The sequence below is a fragment of the Pteronotus mesoamericanus genome, unplaced genomic scaffold (assembly GCF_021234165.1).
Source record: "Pteronotus mesoamericanus isolate MK-2021 breed Mesoamerican mustached bat unplaced genomic scaffold, CSHL_Meso_final scaffold_54, whole genome shotgun sequence".
Classification (NCBI taxonomy): Eukaryota; Metazoa; Chordata; class Mammalia; order Chiroptera; family Mormoopidae; genus Pteronotus; species Pteronotus mesoamericanus.
In genome coordinates, this window is record NW_026555321.1 from 58,288,233 (window position 1) to 58,298,846 (window position 10,614).

Below are 10,614 nucleotides of genomic sequence, written 5' to 3' on the forward strand. Positions count from 1 at the left end.
AAATAAATAAATAAATAAATAAATAAATAATAAACCTGCCTACTACCATAGAAGTTTAATTCACAAAGTTAGTAAATCTAGACAGCCCAATTGAAGCAGGTGCAAAAAATAAATAAATAAATAAATTACTTAACAGACTCTCACAAAAATGGGAAGAAAAAGAAGTTCCCCCCAAATGAGTGGAAAAGTGGACTCCCCACAGACCTAAATGAAATAGAGGCAACGGAACTATCAGATATTGAATTCAAAACAATGGCTCTAAGGAAGCTCAATGAGCTCAGCCAGCTCAAAGATAACTATTAGAAACTGCAGAGAAACTATCAGGATCTTACAGCAAACTATATCAACCTGGAAAATGATACAGACACTATCCAGAAGACACAAGAGGATATGAAGAATACCATTTCTGAATTGAAGAACACAGTAAAAGGAATCAAAAGCAGGCTGGATGAAGCTGAGGATCAAATCAGTGAGATGGAGGATAAGGTATAAAAAAGCTCCCAGAAAGAACAAGAAATGGAAGAAAGACTAAAAAGAATACAGAGGCATTTAGAGAAATGCAGAAAAACCTGAAATGCAATAATATCCATAAAATAGGGATACCAGACGGAGAAAAAAAGGAGGAAGGTATACAGAACCTCCTTGAAAAAGTACTGATGGAAAATTTCCCCAATTTGAGGAGAGAAAGGGTCTCATTGATCCAGGAGGCACAGAGGGCCCCATTGAGGAGGGACCCAAGGAGGCCCACTCCCAGACACATCATCATTAAAATGGCAACTATCAAACACAAAGAGAGAATTGTCAAGGCAGCAAGGGAGAAGGAGAAAGTAACATACAAGAGGGCCTTGATTTGGCTAGGAGCTGACTTCTCAGCAGAAACACTACAAGCCAGAAGGGAATGGCAACAAATATTCCACGTCGTGAAAAGCAAGGGACTACAACCAAGGCTGCTCTACCCAGCAAGGCTCTCAAGTAAAATAGAAGGGGAAATAAGGAGTTTCGAAGACAAAAGAAGGCTAAAAGAATACATCTCCACCAAACCAGCACTACAAGATATGCTAAAGGGACTGGTTTAAGAAGATGAAGGAAAAAAGTGAGAAAGAGAAAAACACAGGCACAAAGAGAAAAAATGAATAGGTTTCTATCAGTAATAACTCTCAATGTAAATGGACTAAATGCCCCAATCAAAAGACGCAGGATAGCTGAAAGGTTATGAAAAACAGGATGCACACATATGCTGCCTAAAATAGACCCACCTCAGAGCGAAGAACCTACACAGATTGAAAGTAAAGGGATGGAAAAAAATATTCCAAGCAAATGGGCAAGAGAAAAAAGCAGGGGTTGCCATATTTGTATGAGACAAAGTAGATTTCAAAACAAAGGCCATAAAAAGAGACCCAGAGGGGGACTTTATAATATTTAAAGGAAGAATCTATCAAGAAGACATAAACATTGCAAACTTACATGCCCCCAATATAGGAGCCCGTAAGTATATAAGGAAATTGTTGGATGATTTCAAAAAAGATATAGACAGCAACACACTGATAGTAGGGGATTACAACACCCCACTGTCAAAAATGAACAGATCTTCCAAACAAAACATCAATAAGGATATGATGAGCTGAATGATGCACTGAATCAAATAGACTTAACTGACATATATAGAACCTTACATCCCAAAGAAGAAAAATACACATACTTTTCAAATGCTCATGGAAGTTTTTAAAAGATAGACAACATGATAGGACACAAAGCAAACTTCGGCAAATTCAGGAAAATTGAAATAATACCAAACATTTTCTCGGACCACAAGACATTGAAACTGGAAATCAACCTCAAACAGAAACTTCAAAAACTTGTAAACTCATGGAGACTGAACAGTAGACTATTAAACAATGAATGGGTCAATAATGAGATAAGAGAAGAAATCAAAAAATTTCTGGAAACAAATGAAAATGAACAGACAACTGTCCAAAACCTATGGGACACAGCAAAGGCAGTCCTGAGAGGGAAGTTCATAGCAATACAGGCTTACCTAAAAAAGATAGAAACATTTCAAATAAAAGACCTAACACTACAACTTCAAGAACTGGAGAAACAAAAACAAATAAATCCCAGAGCAAGGGGAAGGAAGGAAATAGTCAAGATTAGAGCAGAGCTGAATGACATAGAGACGAAAAGAAGAATTCAGAGGATCAACCAATCCAGAAGCTGGTTCTTTGAAAAGATAAATAAAATTGACAAGCCATTAAGCAGACTCATCAAGAAAAAAAGGGAGAGGACCCAAATTAATAATATCAGAAATGAAAGAGGAGAAATAACAACTGATACCACAGAAATACAAAGGATTGTCAGAAACTGCAATGAACAATTATATGCCAAGGAATTTGAAAACCTGGATGTAATGGACAAATTTCTAGAAAAGTATAATCTTCCAACAGTGAAGGAGGAAGAAACAAAGCTTAAATAGACCGATAACAGCTGGGGAAGTTGAAGCAGTAATCAAGAGACTCCTGGCACAGAAAAGCCCAGGGCCTGATGGTTTCACAGGAGAATTTTACAAAACACTTAAGGAAGAGCTAAACCCTGTCCTTCTCAGACTATTCCAAAAAATCCAAGAGGAGGGAAGACTCCCCCGACTCATTATACGAGGCCAGCATCACCCTAATCCCAAAACCAGATAAAGACCCTACAAAGAAAGAAAACCACAGGCCAATTTCGCTGATGAACATAGATGCTAAAATCCTCAACAAAATATTGCCAAACTGCACCCAGCAATACATTCAAAAGATTATCCACCATGATCAAGTGGGATTCATCCAGGGATGCAGGGATGGTTCAATATACACAAGTCAATAAACGTAATGCATCACATAAAGAAAAGACAAGAACCACATGATCATCTCGATAGACGCAGATAAAGCATTTGATAAGGTACAGCACCCATTTATAATCAAAACACTCAGCAAAATGGTTATAAATGGGGCATTCCTCAACATAATAAAGGCCATATATGAAAAAACTACAGCCAATATAATATTCAATGGGCAAAAACTAAAAGATTTTGCACTAAGATCGGGAACATGAGAAGGATGTCCGTTTTCACCACTTATTTTCAACATGGTATTGGAAGTCCTAGCTACAGCGGTCAGACAAGAGAAAGAGAGAAAAGACATCCAAATAGGAAAGGAGGAAGTAAAGCTATCATTGTTTGCAAATGACATGATAGTGTACATAGAGAACCCTGTAGCCTCTATCAGAAAACTCCTCAACCTAATAAGTGAATTTGGCAAAACAGCAGGATACAAAGTCAATATTCAGAAATCAAAGGCATTTTTGTACACCAGCAATGAAACTGAAGAAGAAGAAATCAGAAAAAAAAAATACTATTCGATATAGCAACAAGAAAAATAAAGTACCTAGGAATAAATTTAACCAAGGAGATAAAAGACCTCTACGCAGAAAACGATACAACATTGAAGAAAGAAATTAAGGAAGACACAATAAATGGAAGCATATACCATGTTCATGGATTGTAACAATTAATATCATCAAAATGTCCATACTACCCAAAGCAATTTATAAATTCAATGCAATCCCTATTAACATACCAATGACATATTTCACAGAAATAGAACAGACATTTTGAAAATTTATATGGAACCATAAATGACCCTGAATAGCCACAGAACTTTTGGGAAAGAAAAACAAAGTAGGAGGGATCAGAATACTGGACCTCAAACTCTACTACAAAGCCACTATACTCAAAACAATCTGGTACTGGGACAAGAACAGACCCATAGACCAGTGGAACAGAATACAAAGCCCACAAATAAACCCAGATCTATATGGGCCACTAATATATGACAAAGGGGGTAGAAGCACAAAATGGAGCAATAATAGCCTCTTTGACAAATGGTGTTGGGAGAGCTGGATGGCTACATGCAAAAAATTGAAATTGGATCATCAGCTGACACCATACACAAAAATAAACTCAAGATGTATAAAAGACTTAAATATAAGTTGCAACACCATCAAAGTCATAGGGGAGAACATTGGCAGGAAACTCTCAGATATGCCATGCAGCAATTTTTTCACCAATATGTCTCCTAAAGCAAGGAAGAGAAAGGAATGAGTAAACAAGTGAGACCTCATCAAAATAAGAAGCTTCTGCACAGCTAAAGAAAACATCAGCAAAATGAAAAGGGAGCCTACGGTATTGAAAAATATATTTGCCAATGATACATCATATAGAGGTTTGATCTCCAAAATATATAAAGAACTCACTTTACTCCACTCCAAGAATACAAATGATCTAATCAAAAATGGGCAAAGGACCTGGGCAGGTGCTTTTTCCAAGGAGGAGATACAGAGAGCCCAGAGACATTTGAGAGGATGCTCAGCATCACTAGCCATCAGAGAAATGCAAATCAAAACCACCATGAGGTACCACCTCACACCAGTCAGAATGGCCATCATAATCAGATCAACAAACAGCAGGTGCAGGCTAGGCTGTGGAGAAAAGCGAACATTAGTCCACTGTTGGTGGGAATGCAGACTGGTGCAGCCACTGTGGAAAGCAGTGTGGAATTTCCTCAGAAAGCTGAAAATGAAACTGCCTTTTGATCCAGTGATTCCCCTGCTGTGACTATACCCTAAGAATCCCAAAACGCCAATTCAAAAGAACCTATGCCCCCCAGTGTTCATAGCAGCACAATTTACAACAGCCAAATGTTGGGAGCAACCTAAATGCCCATCAGTAGATAATTGGCTCAAAAAATTATGGTACATTTACACAATGGAATAATATGCAGCAGAAAGAAAAAAGAACTACTACACTTCGCAATAGCGTGGATGGATACTAGAGAGCATTATGCTAAGCGAAATATGCCAGGGGGTGGAAGACAGATACCATATGATCTCACCTATAAGCGGAACCTAACCAATAAAACAAAGGTGCAGGGAAAATAAGACCAGAAACACTGAAAGGAAAAGAAACCAACCGAGAAAAGAGGGAAGGAGGTAAAGGTGGGCGGGAGAAAATGAAGGGAAGGGGCAAATCAAGGAACATATAGCAAGTACTCATGGACAAAGCTAAAGTGGGAAAGGATTGAGGGAAGGAGAGGGGGGAAGGGTCAGGGGAAAGTAGTGGGGGGAAGGCAGAGACTAATATATTTGGAAAAATAAATAGATTATTAAAAAAATACAACTGAGAGATATAGTAAGTGTGCAGTGGAATGTTATAACCCATAAATTAAAAGAGTAAGATGGCATTATTTTTCTCATAATGTGAACAGTATTTAAAAAATGAATGAGACACACTGTTAATGGTAGAGGGCAAAGGGAACTTTTTTATAATGCAATGAATGTGCACTACCTTTCTGAAGAATAGTTTGGTAATATGTATCAAAACCATAGAAATGTACGGAAGTAAGATGTCAATTTGTCCTAAGAAAAGAGTTATCCACAACCTGTATAGATTTTATCATAAAAACATTAACTGCAACTCAATTTCTAATAGTAAAAATCAAAACCAACCAAAGTGTGCAACATTACAGTATTGGTGAAATAAATCATGGTACCTTTAATTATAATGACTAAAATGCAGGCTCCATCAGTCCATATTCTGCAGCATATTGGTGAGGGATAAACTGTTTTAGTCTGGAAATTGTTAAAGTCAAATGTTGTAAAGAAATCTTTACAAGAATGCCAGTACAGTTCCTGTGGAGCTTGTCATTTTTAGAACTTTTTCTTGATGGTGCTACCTGATTTACTGTAGAGTATACCACACTCTCTATAACTTATCTTTATAATGGTAATCATGATGATCCACGGCATTCTAAACTTTTATCTACATCATTAATGCAAATTTAAATTATGTTTATTATGATGTATACCTCTCCTATCAATAAAATTTTCTTGGGATGGCTTTAAATAAAAGTGTACTAGAAAGCATAGGCTGAAAAAAATAAATAAAAAAGTTCAGGCTCCAGAAGGATACTGCCTGGCTTCAAATTCTATCTTGTCTACTCAAAAACCTTATGATCTTGTGAGTGGGTTAATTTTTCTCTTCCTCAATTTCCTTACCTGTAAGATGAACACAATCATTTTTCCATTTTGTATTTGTGTTCCTCTCTTTCTCAATCTTTTTCTTCTTCTTAAAGTAGTACCTTTAGCGTATAGTGTAGTGCTGGTTTGGTGGAGGTGTATTCTTTTAGCCTTCTTTTGTCTGGGAAACTCCTTACTTCACCTTCCATTTTAATTGAGAGCCTTGCTGGGTATTTAATTGAGAGTCTTGGCTGCAGGCTCTTGCTTTTCATGACTTGGAATATTTCTTGCCATTCCCTTCTGGCTTGTATTTTTTTTGTTGAGAAGTCAGCTTCTAGCTGTATCAGGGCTCCCTTGCTGCATTTAGGATTCTCCGTTTGTCTTTGGTATTTGCCATTTATATTATGATGTGCCTTAGGGTGGACCTCATTGAGTTCCTCTTGTATGGGACTCTCTGTGCTCCCTGGACTTGCATGACTTTTTCTCTCTTCCAATTAGGGAAGGTTTCCATCATTACTATTTCAAACAGGTTCTCTATTCCTTGTTCCTCTTCTCTTTCTCGTATCCCTATTATGTGGACATTATTTCAGGTTGTCCTGCATTTCCCTGAATGTCTCTTCATTCTTTTTGAGTCTTTTTTCAATTTCTTGCTCTTTCTGGGAGCTTTTTTCTACCTTATCCTCTAGCTCACTGATTCGATCCTCTGCTTCATCAAGCCTGCTTTTGATTCTTTCCACTGCGTTCTTCAGTTCAGAAATTGTATTTTTCATTTCCTCCTGCCTCTTATTGATAGTTTCCTGTCTTTTTTTTCATGCTGATATAGTTTGCAATAAGTTCCTCATAATTTTCCTGTAGTTTTTGGTAATTCTCTTTGAGCTCACTGAGCTTCCTTAGAACTGTTGTTTTGAACTCAATATCTGGTAGTTTACTTGCCTTTATTTCTTTTAGTTCTCTTTGTGGAGATTCCTCCTTTCCCTTCGACTGGGGGTGGGGGTGTTTCTTTGTCTTCCCATCATTTGTGAGTATCTTCTTTTTTGCTTCTGCTTCTTAAGTTGATCTGTCTTGATTTTCTGACTTTGTGGTGTGAATTTCTATGGTAGGAGGTGACTTTTTTTATTTTTCTTTTTGCATCTTCCTCTGATTATACCAGCTGTTGACCCCATCTGATCTTATGCCATCTTTAAGAGACTTCCAGGAATCTACTGTCTGTGTCTATGTCCTTCAGTTGTTAATCTAGTCACTCTGCCCTCAGGAGTCAGGGAGGGTGAAGCTCCTCCTGTAGGCAGGGCTATTCAGTCCTCTCATGCTGCTGCCAGTCAGAGGAGTAGTCTTCCTGAGCCAGATGGCTGCTGCTGTATGGGGTCGGAGTCAGCACCTGGATTCCCATGGCTACTCCCTCAGTTCTCTCCCCCATGCCTCTGTCTCCAGACTTTTGTCAAGCGTCTGTAGACCAGTGTGCGTTCCCTTTAGCCAGGGATCTACTATCTGTGATTGCCACTCTCTACTCAGTACCCAGGCCTGCACAACACCAATCGGGGCTGAGCCTCCTGGGAGCATGGCTATTGTGTCCTTTCACACTGCTGCTGCTCATGGGAGTGGTCCACCTAAGCAATATCGTAGCTGCAGAATGGGATATGAGTCAGCACCTGACCCTGCTGGCCACTTTCTCAGTCCTCTCCCCAGAGCCTCCTTCCCCAGTCTCTCCTCAGGCGACTCCGGCCCACTGTGCTCCAGCTTTCGCTGGATCCCTGGGAAAGTGGCTGCCACTACAAATTTTTGCTTGGCCCTTTAAATGGCTCCTTGTGTCTCCAGCCACCTGTCTCTGGCAGAGAGCACCCCTATGTTTTTCGCAGCTGGCTGTTGTCTGTGTGGGCTTTGGGCTCTGGTGCTGTAGGCTAGAGATCCCCTCTTGTGGTTTAGACCCTGCTCTTCTCAGGGAGGTCCAACTGGCTGTTTCAATATCCCTTGGCGCTGCTGCCCATGGACATTTAGCCCGCCCTCTTGAGCTTCTACCACACTCCTTACCAGTTAGGTTATGCCAAAGCCAATTTCTTTCTTTCTGAGGTTTTAAGGCTCCTCTCTCACTATTGTTCTGTTGTTTTCCAGGTGATTTCTCCACAATTTAGTTGTAATTCCAGATTGGTCCTGGGAGGAGGTCAATGTGCCTCCTGCTCACTCCTCTGCCATCTTGAATTGCTCCTGTGTGATGCTTTTCAATTAGTTAATTTAGCCATTAATTTATTTTTGTTGTATGCAATATATCTATTAGAATCAATGTGTTTATTTTCTTTCAATCTCCATACACTGTGGATGTATAGAAAGGCTCACTTTTCTCTCAACATCACTTTTTTTCTTTGAAAAATGATATCTGAATATCTATGATGTGCCTGGCCCTGGTTAAATGCTGGAAATATATTGAATGGAACCAAATCTCAGCTCAGCTTTTGAAATGTATCTATAATGTGATCTGAATGCCGCCCTTCTCCACCAGTCACATCTATTCTATTATTCAATGACTCACCAATTTACACACACACACAAAACTCATTCTGCATGTGTGTAACATGCCAGGTGCTTTAGTACTCAGTACCCAGAAAGTACTTTAGAAAGTACTTCTTAGCTATACAAAATGAAATATGCTCATAGATTATAATTTTTCAAATTTCCACTGACATAGTAACTAATTTTGAATAAATTAAATTATATTTTCAAAGTACCTATTTCTAAAATTTAACCTTAAAATGTACTTACAGATTTACTATTGCCTTCAATAACTTATTCCACAGGTTCAAGTTTGAGGTCCGTCAGTTAGAAGCAGAAATGGGGGAGGGGGCAAGAAATTAGATCATTAAAAACACCATATATTTGAATGGCAGCTTTTTTTTATGACTGATGTTGAACCCAAAGAACAACCTTATGTGAAAAAAATAAAATAATTCTGATGTTTTAAAACTGAGCTGTTCCAATAAAGGCTCTTTCACTGTATCAGTTGTGAGGAGCCATTTCAAATGTGTTCCATCAGTTGTCACTGAAAGTTTGCTGATGCCATTAAAAGAACAAATTGGAGGGATGTTTCATTAGACAGAGAATAAGGATAGGACAGTGGAAGGAAAGATCAGGGTGACTAGTGACTAGTGTGAGCCCTGCCCCATTTCTTGGGAGATCAAGATAGATGTTAGTGATACTGCTACAATCCACTTATATACTCCAGCTAACTTTGCTCTGTTCAAAAGGGAATATGAAACAAAGGAAAATACTATTAATACTTGCTAAAAATGAAGGACTACTTACTATGAAGTCAAGTACTCTCTGTGATTTCATTCTAAGAATGTATATCCTAGCATTCTGTTAAGTGATGACTATGCAAATAATTACTTCAAATGGATAAGAAATTAAAAGTTGTAGACATGCACTCCCTGAAATCACATGAGCCTGCTGATGACAGAGCTGTGGCCATGCAGTTCCCTTGTGGCAGAACTTTAGGAAAGTCACTTAGCTACTCTGGAATTCATTACCTGAAATCCCCACCTCTAGGTGTTCACCTCACTGGCTCCTTCACTTCTCAAATACCACCTTCTTGGAGCCACCTCCTCAGACACCCACTTTAAGTATTTAACCTGCCATCTCTACTTTCCCTCATAGCATATTTCACTCTCTGAAATTTCCTGTTTCATGGGTTTGTTTACTTGGGTTTTGTCTGTCTCTCCAGAGACCAAAGGCCTTATCTTTACTCACTGCTGGCCTCCATTGGCATAAAGTAGATACTCAATAAATGTTAGTTCAATAAATGAACGGCTGAAGGAATGTTCCATCTAAACCATAGCTCTTCTACAAAGGCAAACATACAATGCACACAGAGGTGAACCAGATTTTTTAAAGTGCCCTAAGATAGTAACTGTAACAGTAGTGACTTCCTTGCCCAACGCCAACTCAGTAACACTTTTCAGTTCTACCTTCTTGAATCTAAAGTGAGAAAAACTTAAACCAAGTTGTATGTGTGTTATATCCTTAATTATATTCCTTCAAATGGGGATGTCCTGTGATCTGATGAGATGCTTAGGACTTTATGAACAATGTAGAGGGTTTCTTTTGTTGTTGTTTTGTTAAACATGAAACACGTTTTCTGTAGAGTTCAAGTATTACATGAGATACAATCTCAGTGGGTCCCCATAAATGCTCATAGAGGTTGAAGTAGAAAGAAATGACAGGAAATTTGTGGGAATGTCAAGTCTCTCCTCTCATGAAGAGTATTTGGCTTGGTTTACAGGAAGGAGTTGTAGACACTTAGCTGAGAGAAAAGGTAACATGTTTCCGGATCAATGCATCTGCTTTTATGAGAAGAGAAAAGCAGGTGCTAACAAATGCTGGGGATGAGATAGTCAGCAGGGAAATACACTTGGCTGCTGTTTGACAATTAGGTGGTTTTTCTCTAAAACCCTAGTTCAGCACAATGAAGAATAAGTTGTAGAAGAAAACTGAGCCTCTCCTTTCATTAAGAAAGGCCATGCTGAACTCCACAAAAACTGGAACCCATTCTGTACTGTCACACTCTATATCCAGCAAATC